The sequence below is a fragment of the Vulpes lagopus genome, chromosome 12 (assembly GCF_018345385.1).
Source record: "Vulpes lagopus strain Blue_001 chromosome 12, ASM1834538v1, whole genome shotgun sequence".
In the NCBI taxonomy this organism is placed as follows: domain Eukaryota; kingdom Metazoa; phylum Chordata; class Mammalia; order Carnivora; family Canidae; genus Vulpes; species Vulpes lagopus.
This window is the reverse complement of record NC_054835.1, coordinates 45,377,484-45,395,974: the sequence shown is the minus strand read 5'-3', so window position 1 is coordinate 45,395,974 and position 18,491 is coordinate 45,377,484. Positions and strand designations below refer to the sequence as shown.

Sequence of the window (18,491 nt, the reverse complement as noted above, 5' to 3'; positions counted from 1 at the left end):
CTGCACAATTCCCTATCATCCATCATTCAATTGTACTGTTACCATAGGTAAATTCTGAAATTTGTACATTATACCTCAATAAAGCTTTAAAAAAAAAAGTGAGTTGGATACAGTAAACACAGATAACTGTTTTAGAGTCTCTAGTATAAATGATAAAAGAAATGGGGTAGTAGACAAAAGTTAGTAAGGTTAAGAGAGTGTTTCTTTCCAATGAAAAAAATTACAATATGCTCTTATGCTATTGACAGTGATCCAGAAAAGGAAAAACAGGTTAGAATTACAGGAAGAATGTCCTTGAGAAGGTAAGAAGGTAAGAAGAATGTCCTTGAGAAGGTAAGAAGAATGTCCTTGAGAAGGGATGGGCTCAAAGGAACAATTGGTGTGAATGACCTTCAATAGAAGTTAATTTACAATACCAGTTACTTTACAATAACTGGTAAAGATGCAGGCGTTAGGAAGACTGTTTCTATTTTCTTAATGAAATAGAAAAGAAGGTCACCAGCTGAAAGAGAGGATGCAAAGGGAAATGTTGAAGATTGACATGCAAGGAAAAGATATAATCATCTAAGCAAATGGAAGTGTGGAAAAACTAGAATCATCAAGTAGGATAGCTTGGCAGCACTAAGCAATGAATTTTAAAGTCCCTGGGTACTAACTAAGAATTTAAAGTCAACATAGTTGTTCTGCTCCAGCCATATACAGCTAAAAGTGCACAGGTATAAAAAAGTAGAGCTGGTTTTAACCAGGATTAGGTTTTGCTAGGCAAGAACAACAAAGGGAGAGGGGTTAAGGGGGTTGAGTATAGATGCCGAAGAGCAACTACAATGAGAATTCACCAAGTCAGAAAAGAAACTGAGAACATGTATGCGCTGAGGGACAGTGAAAAGGGAATTCACCAAGTCAGAAAAGGAACTGAGGACATATATGTATCAAGGAAAAGTGAAAAGATGGTAAATTAAAAGGCCCCAGTGAAGTCAAAGATTTAAGGTTGTTGGGTACTTAAAAGTGAACCAGAAAAATTGGAAGTGGTAGTTGGAGAGTAAAATGCCAGAAATTACATTATAGAAAGCTGTAGCTATTGGTAATAACAATTTGTGAAACAGTAACACTCAATCCTGGCCACACATGAAAGTCACCTTGGAAAACTGTTAAAAATAACATACCAAGCTACTGCTCAGATTAACCAAATCAGAATCTCTGAGAGTGAATCCTACACCCCTGTAGTTTCTCAAAGCTCCCCCAGTTAATGCAGATATACTGAGGGTTTAAAAACATCTGCACAGGGCAGCCCCCGGTGGCTCAGTGGTTTAGTACTGCCTTCAGCCTGGGGTGGGATCCTGGGGTCCCACATCGGGCTCCCTGCATGGAGCCTGCTTCTCCCTCTGCCTGTGTCTCTGCCTCTCTCTATATATATGTTTTTCATGCATAAATAAATAAAATATTTTTTAAAAATTAAAAAATAAAACCATCTGCATAGGATATGCCATAGAAATTGAATGGCTGACAGGATGCCTGTGTGGCTCAGTGGTTGAGTGTCCGCCTTTGGCTCAGAATGTGATCCCAGGGTCCTGGGATCAAGTCCCATACTGGGCTTCCCACAGGGAGCCTGCTTCTCTCTCTAGTGTCTCTGGCTCTCTCTCTGTGTCTCTCATGAATAAATAAATAAAATCTAGAAAAAAAGAAAGAAAGGCATGAATGGCTGAGGTAAAGTAAAGGACAAGATCAGCAGAGGAGGGCAGCCCTAGTGGCCCAACGGTTTAGCACTGCCTTCAGCCCGGGGTGTGATCCTCAAGACCCGGGATCGATGAGTCCCAAGTCAGGCTCCCTGCATGGAGCCTGCTTCTCCCTCTACCTGTGTCTCTGCCTCTCTCTCTCTCTCTCATGAATAAATAAAATCTTTAAAAAAAAAAAAAAAAAAGGATCAGCAGAGGAGAGTAAGTAAAAAGGCCACAACCACAATACCAGAAGGATCATCTGTGTGGATACTATAATCACCAACAATCGTAACTGGAGTAGTTGGAGAGTACCAAAGCTGCAGCTAGAGAAAGCAAAGAGAACACTTAACCCATGTCAATAGGAGGAGCCAGCACTTAAGAACTCCACAGGGACGCAACACCCTCAGGGGAGAGGTAAATTTACTCAAGAGGTAAATTTACTCAGAGTAAGAAGGTAGTCATGTTTAGAGAACAGGTTAAAGATAAAGGGAATTTTGCAGAAGGACAAGATCAGAATTTTGCAGACTAACCAAGAACTCCAGAAGGCACAGAAAAGGGTTCAATGATCATAAGGGGTGAAAACTGGGATCACACAAGAGAGAAAAAGGAAAGAAAAGGTCCAGACAAAACTACTGGAGGAGAATAAGGCCAGGAAATCTCAGAACACAAGCACCATATTTTTTAACACTACACAAAAACAACCACAGGAAAAGCTCTATGAAGTTAGAAAGGGCTTTCCTGAATCTAGCCACTTTGTAAAAGATTTTTTTAAATTAATTTCAAATAAAAATGAGTCACAAAAAGTATTAAGGTCAATTCCATATACTAATTACAAGAGAGAATAACGGGCAGAATAACATCCCTACAGACAAGGAAAGCGTGCCAGAAAGACATGCCCACATAACAGATCAGAACTGTAACATGCTATTTCAAAATGAACTAAAGACCTTAAGAGAATGATACAAGATATGAAAGAACAACAGATGTAAGAACTATAAAAATTCTAAATAATTGAAAACAAAAGGAAAGAATCATTCCAGAAATAAAGACAAGAGTGAATAAAACAGATAGCCCCTTATCAAAAATACAAAGTAAAAAAAAGGAGAAAGTTTTAAAACCCAAAGAGATCAAAAAGGTTTGAGAAAAATTGACAACTATTGAAAACAGGCAAAGAGGGATCCCTGGGTGGCGCAGCGGTTTGGCGCCTGCCTTGGGCCCAGGGCGCGATCCTGGAGACCTGGGATCGAATCCCACATCAGGCTCCCGGTGCATGGAGCCTGCTTCTCCCTCTGCCTATGTCTCTGCCTCTCTCTCTGTGACTATCATAAATAAATAAAAATTAAAAAAAGAAAACAGGCAAAGATTGAATATAGTCATAGGAACCCATGAAGAAAAATCGAAGCAAAGACCAGAATAATAATAATAGTAATTCAAAAAAACTTTCCTGAAATAAATATTTGAAACTACATTTTGAAAGAGCACAGTATGTACCTGGAGAAATCAACTCAGAATGACCTAAATTATTTTACTATACTATTATTAAACATTAAAGAATAAGAAAAAGGTGAGGAGGGGAAACTGGGGTCAGAAAGGGGGAAATACAGAACTATAGACAGGAGTCTGGGATGTGATATGAACCGGCAGTACTGGGTTTCCCAGGACATAAAAGGGTTAAAATGCGCAAGAAGATTAGATCTGATAATCTCAGTGTACATAAGGGTGGCAAGACTACTTGTGTAGGAGATGAAGAACACGTTTATTATAAAGAAAGGAGAATCAGACTGGCATCAGACTTATCTACTGCACAAGCTTGAAAATGATGGTGTATAGGTTACATAGTAGGAAAAAAAGGGTGGGAGGATGATGATCCAACAACACTACTCAGCCTAGATAAAAGACAGACATTTTCACTCAAGAAAGGATTTAGTAATTGTGCCACATCCACTGAGGAAATTACTCCAAATGCTTTTCTGGCATCTATTAAGATAGTCATGTGTTTCTTTTTTTCCAGTCTCTACCACTCCCAAAGTTGTGGCGGGCAGTACAGAAATGGCCAAATCCAAGAACATCATATACAACCAGTCCTAGAAAGCTTCAAGAAACTTAGATCCCAAGGAACGCATACTTTGCCAACAAGCACAAAAAAGGTCTCAAAAAGGTTTAGGGCAATATTTCCAAACAATGAGTGCCAATACAGAGGCCACAAGTGTTCATTAAGCTCAAAGTAATCAAATACAAGATCTTAAAAGATGCCAGCCCTAAAGTTGGACAGGCTCACCTTTTATCATGCAACCCAGTCTCAGGAAGTTTACATATTTCCATTGTGTCAAAGGTACCAGGCTTTAGCAACCAAAATCCAGTAGTCAGGCCTAAGTCAAAGCTGAGGCCCAGACCCCACAAAGTACCCACAAAGACTCTAGAAAAAAGGTTTCTATCAACTTTGAGGGTCAAAGAACTGTATAAAATGTGGACTACTGTCCACGTGGGAAGGCATCTCTCTATGCTATTTTGTATAAATACAATACAGAGTCTCCTAACTCATCCCAAAAGAGAGAGGTAATCATATGGTTTTGATCTAGTAACTTTTTAATATTGTAAATTATGTTAATATTTAACTGTCCTTGCCTTCCTGGAATGAGTCCTGATGTATTATCTTTTAAATACACTACTAGTTTTATCTTGCTAATATTTTATTTAGAATGTTTGCTTCTCTGGAGTGCCTGGGTGGCTCAGTCAGTTAAGCATCCAACTCTTGATTTCGACTCATGTTGAGATCTCAGGGTCATGGTACTGAGTCCTGCATTGGGCTCCATGCTCAGCGGGGAGTCTGCTGGAGATTCTCTCTCTTCCTCTATCCCTCCTCCCATTTGCACATGCTCTCTCTCTCTAAAATAAACAAATAAATCTTTAAAAAAAAAAAAAAGAAGAAGAAGAACGTTTGCTTCTCTGGTCATGAGTAAGAGTGGACTGTTCATAGTGGCTCCAAAAAAAGAAAGAAAAAAGGCAAACAATCTTAATGTCCATCCGTTGTGGAACAACAGAATAAATTATGGTGTAGTACGCTTTGGAATGTTATCCAGCTTTTTAAAATTAGAGTTCCATTTACTAAACTGGAGACACGCTATGATACATTCTTAAAAGAATAAAGCAAATTACAAAAAGCCTGTATATGTGTGTGTATATATACTTACATGTTTTTGAGCAAAAAAAGATGCTGAAAAACATTCAGTGTTGGTTAACACTGGCTACTCCAGGAAGAAAACTGGAGAAGGGAAAGACCTGAGAGGAGAGGAAAATACTAACTTTTCCTTTATTCACCTCTAGTTTGTTCATTTCCATGGTTGCAAACAGAGTATTACTTTTATAACTTTTTATAAAGGTAGAACAGGGGAGGAGAATAGTTATTTATTAAAAGTAATGACAATAAACAGTAGTTGATAACTAATAAATGGCTACCTTTAATACACCCAAAGACAAAATTAGAATTAAATTATGTAAAGCAAGGAGAGGAATTATTACGAAGTTCATTTATTTAAAAATAGAAAATAATCCAATCTGGAACTAAAGTTGCATATAAGTGGTCTTTCTCAAGTGTGTTAAGCAAGATGTCTTCAGGTTGAACTAGTTTTTAATTTATAGCTAGCGCAAACTTATCAGGTCATGGATATTTTGACAACTAAGGATAAAACTAAGAGAAAGGAAGCCAAAAAAAAAATATTCAATGAAAACTGTATGCATGATACACCAATTAGCAAAAATGGGCAAAATGTTACAGAAGTAATTGAAACTCAGGGGAAAAAATGAGATTTTGGATAGTTAACTAGTTATCTATGCTAAAGTAAAAGGAGTAAACTTTTTCTAATGTATTATTTTACACTATAAATAGAAAACCCTTTTTATTAAAGAAAGCAAACTGCCTTAACTGATTGTCACATACAAATCTTTTTTTTTTTTAATTTTATTTATTTATTTATTTATTTATGATAGTCACAGAGAGAGAAAGAGAGAGGCAGAGACATAGGCAGAGGGAGAAGCAGGCTCCATGCACCGGGAGCCCGAAGTGGGATTCGATCCCGGGTCTCCAGGATCGCGCCCTGGGCTAAAGGCAGGCGCTAAACCGCTGCGCCACCCAGGGATCCCCTACATACAAATCTTTAAAAAAGAAAAATTACAAAAAGCTATCAACATGTAGCATGGGTGATGGGGAGATAAAGTTATCATAGAAAATTCCAAAAGAAAGAAAGAAAGAAAGAAAAGAAAGAAAGAAAAGGAAAAGAAAGGAAAGGAAAGGAAAGGAAAGGAAAGGAAAGGAAAGGAAAGGAAAGGAAAGGAAAGAAGGAAGGAAGGAAGGAAGGAAGGAAGGAAGGAAGGAAGGAAGGAAGGAAGAAAGAAAGAAAGAAAGAAAGAAAGAAAGAAAGAAAGAAAGAAAGAAAAAGGAAAAAAGAAAATTCCAGTTACAAGGCAGCCCAGATGGCTCAGCGGTTTAGCACTGCCTTCATCCCAGGGCCTGATCCTGAAGACCCAGGATCAAGTCCCATGTCAGGCTCCCTGCATGGAGCCTGCTTCTCCCTCTGCCTGTGTCTCTGCCTCTCTCTCTCTCTCTCTTTCTCTCTGTCCCTCATGAATAAATAAAATCTTTTTAAAAAAAGATAAAATTCCAGTTATAGACAAAAGTAAGAAAGGCTTATAAAAATTGACGTTTCTGCAATCAAACTGAGAAAAGAACTGTCAAAGGGCTCACAGTCTCAAGAAATGCCGTGGTTTGCTATTTTGGGGGGAGATCAAAAACTGATTTTTTGTCAAGTTTGTAGTAGTTAAAGGGAAATAGTCCAAAAAGGTATGCACACCAGGAGTCTGCCCAACAGCATCTCACTTCTAGGTGTCTTTATTTTTAAGTTTACAGTTATTTAAGAACTCTTTCTCTCAGCTCTCCTCAAATCTTTCATAAGAGAAAATTTCAGGATATAAAATAAATCAGTAGCTGAATTACCATGGGTCTTTTAAATGCCTTGCCAGGCTGAATAAGAGAGCAAGACAAGATAACAAAGAAAAGCTGGACTGACAATGCTAGTAAAGAACTGAAGGGAGGAGTTGGATGAAGCATGCATCAAAAAAGAGCAATCCAGGATGATTTCCATGGCTTAATAAAAATTACCATTCCAGGCAGCCTGGGTGGCTCAGTGGTTTAGCGCTGCCTTCGGCCCAGGGTGTGATCCTAGAGACCCGGGATTGAGTCCCACGTTGGACTCCCTGCATGGAGCCTGCTTCTCCCTCTGCCTGTGTCTCTGCCTCTCTCTCTCTCTCTCTCTCTCTCTCTCTCTGTCTCTCATGAATCAATTAAAAAAATAATAACCATTCCTTAAATACTGGACATTGTCCTAAGGATTTTCAATGACATTATTTTACTCTCTCATCATCAAAACCCTGCAAGATAGATTTCAGACCTTCATGTATCTAATGAGTGAGTGACAGAGTGATAATTTGAATCTGTTTTCATGATTCAAAAACTCACAAATTCATGTTTTTTCTACTATAAAATTGGTCTCATGATTGTAGAATTTCAAAAGCTTCTTACAACTAAACAACTGTATTATCATTCTATCATAAAGGAATGTGTGAGGTGCCTAGGTGGCTCAGTTGGTTAAGCATGTGACTCCTGATTTTGGCTCAGGTCATGATATCAGAGTCATGAGACCAAGCCCCACCTCAACGTCTGCATTGAGCATGGAACCTGCTTAAGATTCTCTCTCCCTCTGCCCCTCCCCCCTAAAAATAAAATAAAGGAATATCTGATAACTTCCAAAGAAGTCTTTCTCCCTCTTCAGAGCTCTAAAAAGAAAGAGCTAAGATTCTCTGATGCTAAAACAGGATTTTTTAAGTAGCAAATCTTTACCCACATGTCTAATGAAACCAGCTACCTCCATTCACCCTAATTCCCAATCCAAGGGAGCCCAAAAGAATTCCTTGGAATTGGAGCAAAAATAGACTTGTAGAGTAATAATACCCATCAAGCTTCCATAACCTGACTAGCTTTGCCCTATCAAATTTCAGCAATTAAAGCTAAACATTGTGGAATCCCCACAACCCAAGTTTGCAAAGGGCTTAAGAAAAGACTTCCTTCATTGAGACAGAAGGAATTTACCGAGATCTGAGGCATCCTCCATGACTAAAATGATTAAATCACAATGTCTACACATCCAGTACCATTTCCAAGGTTGTTTTTTCGTTTTAAGATTTTATTTATTTATTCATGAGAGACACAGAGAGAGGCAGAGACATAGGCATAGGGAGAAGCAGGTTCCCTGTAGGGAGCCTGATGCAGAACTTGATCCCAGGACCCTAGGATCACAACCTGAGCTAAAGGCAGATGCTCAACTGCTGAGCCACCCAGATGCCCACCCATTTTCAAGTTTAGTAACTAACTAGTCTACTTACAATCCACAGGTGGGGTATCCATGCAATAAAAAAAGTGGTGCAGGATCCCTGGGTGGCGCAGTGGTTTGGCGCCTGCCTTTGGCCCAGGGCGCGATCCTGGAGACTCTGGATCGAATCCCACGTCAGGCTCCCGGTGCATGGAGCCTGCTTCTCCCTCTGCCTATGTCTCTGCCTCTCTCTCTCTCTCACTGTGTGCCTATCATAAATAAATAAAATAAAAAAAAAAAAGTGGTGCCATAATCCTTCATGTTGTCAATCTCTATAATCGGATGTCATCTGATATAATCAGATATGATAGTGCAAGTATGGTATTACAGACAAGCAAATAAGCATGGCTATCTAATCCAAAAAGATCTGTTTGGAGTAAATAAGTTTTCCATTATTATCGTGTGTGTATGTGTGTGTCTATGTATTGCTTTATGAATTTTAGGTCTGCAATATTTTTGATATTTATAAAAACGAATGTTTAAATCACTGTCTTTTCATAATACCTTTGCCACCTAATGAAAACAGTAAAACTAAACTTTAAACTTTAATACGCTGGAGGTTTTTTTTAAACTATATTTTGCCCAGGTTAGAATGAATATTAGGACACAGAATTCTGAATTATACTATTAGCTTTTATTTAAGGAAGAATATGAAATGTCCACTTTCAATTGAAAGACTACAGTAGTCAAACTCCTTATACATAGTAGTCCACAAAATTTAAGTGAATAATTTAATGTGCAAAAATCCCCCAATTTTTCCAATGTACCTAATCTAACTCAGCTCATATGCCTTAAACACAAGGTATCTGTATAACAAATTAATATAAAAAAATCAAGTTTTTCATAGAACAACCTTTATTAATACAAAATATGCATATAAGAGAGACTGGGGCAAACAAAGAAAAATATTCTTCTATGCTGTGCTCCAAAACTCTTTACTTGGGTTCCTCTTCTCAGGAATAGGATCAATTAATATGCTTTGTTAGAAACTTCTTCAGAGTTAGACATTATACAGTTGTAACACGAAGATGCAATAGGAGACTGTCAGATAAATCCTTACTAAGGCAAAGTAGCCAATCTTTTCTCAGTCGATAGAAGCAATTATGCGCTGCGAGAGACTTCAACAGACATAGTTGGTCTATCTCCAACTTATGACATTCAATGACCACTTATAAAATACCTAAGGACTGGTAACTTTATCTGTAAAGGGCTAGCCAGTCAATATCTAGGTTTTGTTGTGCTAACTACCCAACTCTGGCTGTACACATGAAACAGCCATAACCAATGTAAATGAATGAGCATGGCCATATGCCAATAAAACTTCCTTCATGGCCAGTGAATTTGAATTTCCTATAATTTTCACATATCACAAAGCATTATTCTTCCTCTGATATCTTTTCAATCACTTAAAAATATAAAAACCAATCTTAGCTTGCAGACGTTGGGCTACGCTTGGCCCATGCACCGTAGTGTGCCAACCCCTGTAATATATATATAATGAAAAATCAGCTAAAGTTCATACACAGAACCTTCTAATCTTCCTCCCCCAACCCAGGAAATAAAAAAGGAATAAAAATTGGTTTATCTTTAGAGTTAGTTTTTTGTGGTTGTTGTTTATTTAAATTTAATTAACATATAATGTATTATTGGTTTCAGAGACAGAGGTTAATGATTCATCAGTCTTCTACAATACTCATGACATCCCATGCCCTCCTTAATGTCCATCACTCAGATACCTCATCCATCCACCCATCGACCCCTCTCTTCCCTCCCCTCCAGTGATCCTCAGTTTGTTTCCTATGATTAAGAGTCTTTAGAGTTAGTTTTAACTATAGTCCAGGAGTTACTCTGAATAATATTCTAGATGGTGTACATATGTGTATTTCTCTACATGTATCTCCTGATGCCTAGAACTTTGAAGAAGAATATGGCAGGCAATGAGTCTAAAGAGAAGGCAAAGATCAGACCATCATGAAGGACCTTACATGGTTTGCTAAGGAGTTTCCATTTTATCCATTAAGTGATGAGGTGATAAGATTCTGAAGAAAAGAATGACATAATCAGATGACCATGTTAGAAAGATCCCTGTGGCAGCAAAGTATCTAAGAAAGAAAGGTACATAAATGTGATACATAAATGTGAAATAAAAAAGTAAAGATATCTAAAGGGCAACTGGATTTAAAAAAAAAAAAAACAAGATTGCTCACTATAATGCAACAACATTTAAATGGCATCAGAATCTCTCACGTTCTGATAAAAAGGAGTTTGAGAGATAGGATATACCTACTATTCACTGAATAGAGACAGAAATTAATATTATGGGCAAGAAAAGGGTAAAGCAAAAGCATGATTAAAACTAATACAAACTTAATTCTTTCGCCTCTTAAACCTAGTCATGTTTACCTCCAACTATTCAAAGACAAACAGAAGCTGAACATAACAAGATATTTTTGTAACATATGGGCCCATAAAAAAGCAACTTATCTGATACTTAAAACATCCACAAACACACTTTTCAAATGACTTATAAAGATTTTTGTTAAACAAAATAAACTGACCTAATAAATTTGTTTCCAGAAATAATCATGGTATTGTAATTAGACAGAGCTTTCCAAAATAAGAATAATCCCTACCAGAAAATTTTTCCATGTATTTCATCCTCACCCTGCTTTAAACCTTCTAAAACTCAGGCCCAAATTTATTGTTCTCCATCTAACATTACCTTGAATCTTAAATACTCAAGGTAAAATACATCTAAAAGAAAGGAAAAGGGCCACTGGTTGAGAAAATGTTGCTCTAAGTCTTTAAACTCTTCTTTTAACCCATTTCTTTCCATGGATTTTTTTAAAGAGACTCATCAGGAATATGTACCCTCCATCATCATATAGAGCTCAACTCATTTTTTTATTGTAACCAATCTTCATGTAATACAAATTACTACAAAAGATGTTATTTAAACAAACCAGGTGATATTTTTCATATTATAACAAAGACTATTTACTTATACAGTATATTTATATGATGCTGTCTCTCCAAATAATAACGATATTTGTTAACTACAAGTACTCAGCAGATAGGACAATGCTGAGTTTCAATTCATTCACAAAGGAAAAAATAGTCCAAATAATTAAACTAACTTCCAAACTATTTTATATTTGTTACCTTGATCAGACTAGTACTAGATAAGTAAACAGCCATCTGCAACAGCTTGTTCTAGATCCCTGAAATAAAATCTGGGAACCATGAGTAAATATTCCAGCTAACATTGGTGATTCTGTGTAAGTACATTCAACTACTATGCCCAATCACTAGATTCAGAAATTCAGTTTTAATTCTATCGTAAAAGGAAGAAATATAACAAGGAGAGAACTTTGATGCATTTCTTTTATGTATACTTGTTTTCCAAGATCAACTACGCTAATATTCCCCTTTTGTAACTATACTGGTTTAGTATATGGTGGTCCCCCGCTAAACTGCCCATAGTCCGAAGCAGATGATCCTCCTTCCGATGTATAGTCAGAAATAACCCAAGGCTGCACCACATCGCCTACGTCATTCACCTCATTTCATCTCATCACCTAAGTATTTTATCATCTCAGTCATCACAAGAAGAATAAATTCAACAAAGTAAGATATTTTGAGAGTAGAGACCACATTCTCATAACTATTACAATGCACTGTTTTAATAGTTCTATTTTGGTTTTTTGTTGTTGTTGTTTTTTTAAAGATTTTATTTATTTATTCATGATAGTCACACACAGAGAGACAGAGAGGCAGAGACACAGACAGAGGGAGAAGCAGGCTCCATGCAGAGAGCCCGACGTGGGACTCGATCCCGGGTCTCCAGGACCGCACCCTGGGCCAAAGGCAGGCGCCAAACAGCTGCGCCACCCAGGGATCCCTAATTGTTCTATTTTGTTATTGCTGTTAATCTCTTACCATCCCTAATTTATAAGTTAAACTTTAATAAATAAATAAATAAACTTTATTGTAGGAATGTACTCATAGAAAAAAAAAATAGTATATATGGGTTCAGTACTATCTACGGTTTCAGGCATCCACTGGGGTGTCTTAGAATGTATCCCTTGCAGATAAGGGGGGATTACTGTTCTCCTTTCTAGGCTTACTTTCTTCTCCATTCAAAATAATGCACACAAAGTCATTCAAAAAATATGACAAAAGCAAAAGTATTTATGGGGAAGTATGGGGGAAAACTAGAGAGCCAGCATGGGACAGTCCAAGAATCAAACATGGAAGAGGGAAATAATGGAATGTTTAACAATGTTATTAGTAAAACTTTATGATAAAGATGTAAACATCAAATTAGGTTTCATAAGTGAAGTATGCTAAAAGGAACTATCAACCAATCTAAAATACAGAGAATGATCTAACTCTATGACAATTTATTAAGTACACTAAAGTATATAAACATAAATCCTAAATAAATCTTAGCCATAATCAATAGATTATCTTGAATACCCTTACCAATAAATGTATATAAAAATGAAAGAAGTGTTTGATTACATGAGATATGTGATTTACAGAATGGCAGAAAGTTTGGCTTACAGAAGAAAATAGTTGTTACAAGTATAAGAGAGGATTGGTTTGGTTTGTTTTTTTGTTTTGTTTTGTTTTGTTTTTTGTAAAGATTTTATTTATTTATTCAAGAAAGACACAGAAAGAAGAAACGAGAGGGAGAAGCAGGCTCCCATGGGGAGCCTGATGCAGGACTCAATCCCAGGATCCGGGATCACGACCTGAGCCAAAGGCAGACATTCAACCACTGAGCCACCCAGGTACCTTGATTGTTATTCTTTTTTCTTTTTTCTTTTTTTAGGAGAAGAGAAACAAAGAGAGAATCTTAAGCAGGCTCGACACCCAGCACATAAGCCCAACTCAGGGATCGATCTCACAACCCTGAGATCATGAACTGAGCTGAAATCAAGTGTTGGATGCTTAACTAACTGAGCCACCCAATTGCCCCTACTGTTCTTTATAATTTACACATTGTTTAATAAATACTAATTCATATGTAATATATATGAAACAATATGTATTTCTGAAAATCTGAGCCAAGATTATTGATGGAAGTGGTAAAATGTACACCAGCATCCAAGCCATTTTTTCTACTTTTCAAAATAAAATAGAGATAAAAGTATGAAGATGTAGGAGAAATAGATCATTTCTCCTTAATTTTCCTCGAGAAAGTAAAGATTTACTGGTGCTTTTAAAGAGATAGTATGTAGATCCCTGTGTATGTGCTGCATTGTCTCTTTAAAATCACCAGTAAACCTTTATTGCACACTATGTACACACACACACCAAACTACTTGAAAGTAACTTTGTATCTCTAAAGTTCCCCCCAAACCAACCTCCATTGCAAATATTTCCTTAATCACATAAAAAGTACTAATATTCCTCTACTCACAATCCCAGAGATAAATTACAAAAGTAAATCCTGTAAGAGAAATGTTCATACTATAAGTAACTATTTTTGGTATATTCATAGGCTTAACATTTATATGTCTTACTACATACCTACTGAATTGCAACAACTCTTCCACTTGCCAGCTAAATCTGATTCTTGACTGGCCAATGCAAGTTATTGAACATCTCTGTGTTTTGGTTTCTCATCAGTAAAACGTAAATAAACAGGACATACTTCATAGGGTGTTGAAATTGATTAAAACATGAATAACAGGACTAGTACAGAGTAAGTGCTATATCAGGGTGAGCTATTACACCTACTTCTACTAGTAATAGTACTCCATCTTTCCAAGCATATTAAAAACATTCTGAACAATTTGAATTACTGACTAAAACTAGGTATTATTAAAAACAGACATTAAATCTGAAGCCTGATTAACAGTAAGTTTAAACCCCTGCAACTCTGAAAAGAATAGATGACTAATAGAGCCACATAACCACTCTCAAGAACAATCTGGGGAAAGTGGTTTTCCCAAGTGCAACTATCAATTTCTTCCCTTACACAAGGGGGCAGTGATAACAAGAAAAGAATGGGGCTCTGCAACACCTCTTCCTACAGACAGTAGGGGGTGGCAGTACATATGGCTTACAGTCAGAACAAAACAGGAAGACCCAACAGAACTGCTCTTTATTCTCCTCTGGCCCTCTCCTCTCTGCTTTAGCCCCAACATAGCCTCAAGGTGAGGGCCATATCTATAGAAAACACTAAAACCCAAAATTAACCACGAAGGAAAATCCAGTTTTGTCTTTGAAGCAAATGATCCCTTAGTGGCTGAATGTGGATGCAAGAGGAAGCCAATCAGTATGAATTTTCAGATTATCTAGCAAATTACTTACTGCTATTATAAGAACAACATTCTTCAGGCAAGTAATTCAATTTCTCTACAGTAATCACAACATAAAACACCAAAATTTAAATCATTAACTATATCCTAATGAACACATTCGGATATTCCTGTTTGTTTCATAGCATGTAGACACTCATTGAACGTACATATGTAAGTTATATCACATAGCTCATTGAACTATCTTTTGTTACTTCTGAAATTCCAGCTATTTACTGACAATCCTCTCAAAACACAGATATTCTTCTTAAGTGGAAGTCACAATGTTTCACAGATGTGGATAATTTCATACGTAGAGAAAGAAACAGAGAAAGAATATTTAATATTTTATTCTTGGGCTCACATTCCTAGGATGATATACCTGGGAAACGCTGCAAGAAGTGCTCCACTGACAGTATCCATGTTGCTGCTTTTTATGCTACATTTACTGTATTCAATTTTTTCCCCTATTTTGCCACCTCAACACCAAGAACATGCAAGAATATAGCACTACTGTCATTCACTGTAATTAACCACTGCAATAGCTTTTGGCTCCAACCCCTCAAAATGCCTGAAAATTTATCCCTTTTGTTCACCATATTGTTTTGTTTTCCTCATTCCAGATATTTTCACCTGTGTGAAAATGAAGACGGGGCACATAGGAAAAAATAAATCCCTTTGCCTAATGATCTTGAACCCAGAATTACAATCAGGATGTGGTGTGGGGTTTTTTTGTTTATTGTTTTTCTTTTCCTGGAGAGGAGCAGAGAACAGAGTAGAAAGACACCCAAAATACCCAATCTTCCTAATGTTATCACTGTTTATATTTTGTGAAACCCATTTTAAACATTCCACAACTGAAATAAAAGGACACGATTATATCGGTGCTCTACAAGCTGACGGCAAAACCTGGAATTATTTTAGCCCTATTTTTTCTTTCCCATCTCACAACCAGACACGATATGCTTTTTTTTTTCTTTCACGTGGGTACGTACTATCTCTATCTCAAAAAATAGCATATCCTAGCTCCTCTCGATTTCCTGAGATAAAATATCTAGCAATGAGCCTTATTAATCTTTTTCTTACACCACATCTCCTTTCCCAGGGGGACTGTTAATATCGCTCACAACACTTCTACCATGAATTTCAATGCCACACAGGCCAACCCACCCTGAGCCTTACCTGGCACATTTCACAACTACTTTTTATGCTGCATTCTGGGGGCACATTTTGCAACTCGCTCTGCACCACATTGCCTGCCACGTTTAGCAATCTGCCTCGCATCTCACCCTGGGTCCCCGGCATCTAGAGCCTCTCTCGGTACCGAATTCCACGACACCTTCGGTGACATCGAAGTGACCGTCCCCCGCCCCATCGGAAGCCACCCTGGGTGCCACATTTGGAGCCAACCTTCCCCACACCTTGGACGCCGGAGGCACTTCGCTGCCCGTTTCGCTGTTTCCCAGCTCGCCCCCGCCCCTCTCCCAGGAGCCGAGGCGGTGGAGGCGAACGCCCCTGTCACTAAGGCGACCCCTCCTTCCGCCGCTCCCTCGGTCTCTTACCTGCGGCTCTGAGGGGCTCGCTGCACCTCGGGGCCAAGCCCCAGTCCCCGGGATCCCCAGTGAGGACCGCGCCGCCCGCCGGCGCCGCCCGCGATTCCCAGAGCACCTCGCTGCGCTCCGACGCCCGCGGTGGGTCTGCGCCCCGGAAAGGCGCGGCGGGGCCTCGCGGCGGGCAAGCGCAGCCCGCGGCGGTCCTCCTGTCAGCGGCAGCGCGGGTGCAAGCTCTCGCCCCTCAGCGCGGCGGCGGCGGCGGCGGCGGCGGCGGCGGCGGCGGCGGTGGCGGCGGCGGTGGCGGCGGCGGCGGCAGCTGCGGCGGGCGCCTCGCTCCGCCTCGCGCGCGGCACAGCCGGGAGGTGAGCGCGAGGGGGATGGGAACGGGGGCGGGGCCGCCCAGAGGAGGCGCGGAGGGCGGCGGCGGGAGGGCAGCGCCGGCAGCCCCGAGCCCCCGCGCTCAGAGTGCTCGCACCTTCCCCCGCCCGGCGGGCGGCTAGCGCGAGGCGGCAGTGCCAGCGGGCCCCGCCAGAGCAGCGCACCCAGCACCCCGCGCCCGGCCGGCCGCTCGCTAGCGCCGCCGCCGCGCCGGGGGCGTCGCACCCTCCCAGGCCGCCCGCAGCCCCGCCCCCTCCGGGCCGGGGTGGGGAGGAGCGCGAGCGCGGAGGGAGAGCGCGTGCGTGGGGGCGCGTGCGTGGTGGAGCGCGCGCGCCCCCGCCCCCTCCACAGTCTGGGGGTGGGGAGCGGCTGGAAGAGAGCTTGAAGACCGAACCCTTCCCTGCGCGGAGAGGTCGGGCCCTGACTCTGCAGCTCTGTGAGGTCTGGGCATTTCTCGTTTCCTCAGGGGGCTCTGCCTGGTGGGGTCGAGGGCATTTGGTGGGAAAGAGGGGTGGAAGCTCAATAGCAGACAAGGCCCTAAATAGTTCGGCTCCGCCCCCCAGAGGGGTGATGTCACTCTCGAGGTGCTGCTGCTGTCACGTGCGCCCACTTCTGGGCCTGTCCTCCTGCTGTTCATGGGCAAAACGTCCCCCTAGGTTTCCCCCACTTCAGTCACCTTACGAACACATCACTCCTGGAGTCACCAAACCCTACATATGTCGGCTGTTCCTTGCCTGATCCTCAATTATATTCTATAAACTGCTTCCAAAGCCACAGTTGGCTGTGGTGGGAATCAGAATGAGGCGCACAACCATTATGGGTGGGTAGGTGGGTGGGGAGGGACGAGAGAGAAGGGAGACTAGTTCTGCAGAATAATTGCTGAAAATTCACCAACCACAGCTTGAGAGCCTGAGGTGAAGTTGTGACGCTGCTTCTGTTCCTGCCAGGTTGGACGAGAAGTAATGTGGTTTTCGGAGCTAGTGGGCAAGGCACGGAAAGCTACCACAATAAAGCCTCCTCGGAGGTCTTACTTCCCCCCATTACCCCTCCACCTAGATCTTCTTCCCGTTTTTCTTTCTCTTGTGTCATAAGTCAACTGTGGAAGATATCTGGACGTCAGTGTTTTCGTGTGCTGTAAGATGATGCAGAGCAATCACTATTACATACTCCGCCTGGCTACTCTTCCCTTCCCTAAAGTCAAACCACCTTTCGTGGTGATGTTTCCTAATGAGATGCCATGACCGGAAATAGATGCCCCAAATTACCTCAGTCAAGGAATCTGTGTCTATGGTGTTTCTAAGATAGTTTGGTTTGTTTGTTTGCTCACAGTTCTTTGAATCTACTTCATCCAGGACTTTCTTTGGTTTAAAAAAAAAAAAAAGTATTAACTTCAGAATAATAAAAGAAATTGACTATGAAGGCATTTCAACAGCTAGTCTATAATGAATGCTTGAAAAGTTAGAGCTAGAGCAGCTTTGAACACTACAGCTAAAACAGCAAGGTAAAGGATTGATATATGGAATCTTTTGGAGATAACTCCAAAACCTTAGATTACTCCTGCTGTAACCTCTCTGTGGTGATAGTAGCATGGTAGTGATTACTTATGGGGGACTTGACAGGGCTAGTGGCATGGTAGTGATTATTTACGGGGGATTTGACAGGGAAGGAGGGAGCCTTCCAGGTTGGTGGAGATGTTCACTATCTTGACCTACCTAATGATTACGAGGGCTAATATATATGCAAAAAGATTTATTCATACACACAAAGAAGCACTACAACATCATGATTGGAGTCTGGAAACGGATTTAAATCTCAGTGTCACCCACCACTTACCAGCTATGTGACCTTAAGCAAGTCTCTGAGCCTTTTTTTCTTCATCTCTCTAATGTGGTTAATGATACCTCACAGGATGGTTGTAAAAATTAAATGAGATTATCTTTGAAAAATAGCATGGAGCCTGGTATGTAGTAAGTGCTTAGGAAGCAGTAGCTATTGTTACCTTATTCTTCTGGCACTCAGATTTACCCTATTCAATTCTCCTTTGAGGTTTTTTTGTTTGTTTGCTTATTTCAAAGATTATTTTGTGTCTCAACCTTTGTGAGTTTCACTGAA

The 18,491-nt window shown here is 40.1% G+C and overlaps 1 protein-coding gene across 7 annotated transcripts in view; it reads right to left on the bottom strand.

Moving 5' to 3' along the window:
- Positions 1–16,197, bottom strand: part of TANC2 (tetratricopeptide repeat, ankyrin repeat and coiled-coil containing 2) — a 362,852-nt gene extending 346,655 nt beyond the window's left edge. For 3 of the 7 annotated variants that reach the window (XM_041724731.1, XM_041724730.1, XM_041724735.1), the window contains exon 1: positions 16,011–16,197. The gene's annotated coding sequence lies outside the window, so the exon portion shown is untranslated. The remainder of the gene's footprint in view (positions 1–16,010) is intronic. The other 4 variants (XM_041724733.1, XM_041724734.1, XM_041724737.1 and 1 more) reach the window with 3 other exon arrangements.
- Positions 16,198–18,491: the final 2,294 nt, after the last annotated feature.